Source organism: Pediculus humanus, genomic scaffold, assembly GCF_000006295.1.
Source record: "Pediculus humanus corporis 1103172107384 genomic scaffold, whole genome shotgun sequence".
Lineage (NCBI taxonomy): Eukaryota > Metazoa > Arthropoda > Insecta > Psocodea > Pediculidae > Pediculus > Pediculus humanus.
In genome coordinates, this window is record NW_002987011.1 from 130,210 (window position 1) to 131,823 (window position 1,614).

The window sequence follows — 1,614 nt, forward strand, 5'->3', positions numbered from 1 at the left end:
TTTTTTTTTTTTTTTTTGACTCATTTAAATTTCCCTTAATTAAAAAAAAAGAAAATGGGGGGATTTTATTTATTTTTAACTTTTTTTTTTTTTAAAAAAAAAAAATTATTTAAAATTAAATGGAAAGAATAAAAACTAAATTTTTTAAAAATTTGTTTTAAAGGTATCGATATAATTCGATTATTTTATTTATATTTTATTATTATTATTATTACTTTATGTAAGAAAGATCTATGGATATATTTATTTATAAACAATAAATCTGGAATCGTTAAACCATATTGTTACTTTTCAAATAATGTTTATTATTGTTTAAAAAAAAAAAAAAATGTCGTCAATGAAGGGAAACAGTTATTAAAAATACTTCGTATGAGGGATAAATATTTATATTTTATTTTATAAAAAGGATAGTTAGTTGCAAATGTGATTTAAATGGGGGGCGGGAGGGGGAAACATTTAGGGAAAACGTAATCGATTAAATATCAAAAACTTGATTTTAATATTACTTTCTATTTTCTTTTCAATTATAAATAATAATTTTTGATAAGCAATTAAATTAAGTACATTAATTAATTCATAAAATAATAATAATAATAATGATTATAATTTTTTTTGAAAATGTGAAAGCAGTCTAACGCACACTCACTCACTCACTGGTAATTAATTAAATATTATTTTAAATATAAGGATGGGGGTAGGGGGTGGGGGGAAAAAACCGTAATAAAAAAATAAATAAATAGAAAATGATTATTAGTTTCTTTCTATTTTTATTTCATTAAAATTATATACAACGAACAACGTGTGTGTGTGTGTGAATAAAAGCAGAAACTTTTTCCGGACACTAAAAATTTTTTTAATCTTACTGATAGAATTTTAATAACAGAAAATTAATATGTCTTCCCTATGAATCAGTTGAGTTGCCAAAAGTTAAAATAGTTTATAAATTTCTTTTTATTTTTTTTTATGATTTTGTGATGCATTGAAGGAAATAAGTCTAGACTTTGTCCGCAGTCATTTATTTATAAAAAAAAAAAAAAAAACTATTTCCGATTTTATTCTTTCCTCCTCTTGTTTTTATTCCATATGATTTTTAATTAATTTTTGCATTTTATTTTATATTGTAATTCAAAATTAATTAAATAATTACTTATTTTTAATACTTACATCCCCCCCCTCCTCCTCAAAAAAAAAAAAAAAATTGCGTAATAAATTGTAATAAAATGAAGAGAAAAAAAAAAAATGCTAAAAAAATATATATATATATTACAATAAATACAATTAAAGTTTTTACCCCATTTTTACATCAGGTTTTATTTTTTTAGGTATCTTTATATATTAAAATAAAAAAAGTTTTAATTATAATTTTAAGGATGCAGACGTTGATTGATAAGAATAAATTTTTTTTTAAAACTTAAAACTTAAAACTTAAACATTTTTTTTTTTTTTTTTTTTAATTCAAAAAAATTTAATTGGTTTTTAAGTAAAATTAAGTAATAAAAACATTTTTTTTTTTTTTCAGGTTTAATTTTTAAAAGGAATCAATCAATCAATCAATCGTTAATAAAAAATTAATTATTTCAATTTATTTGAAAAAAAAAAAAAAAAAAAAAAAAA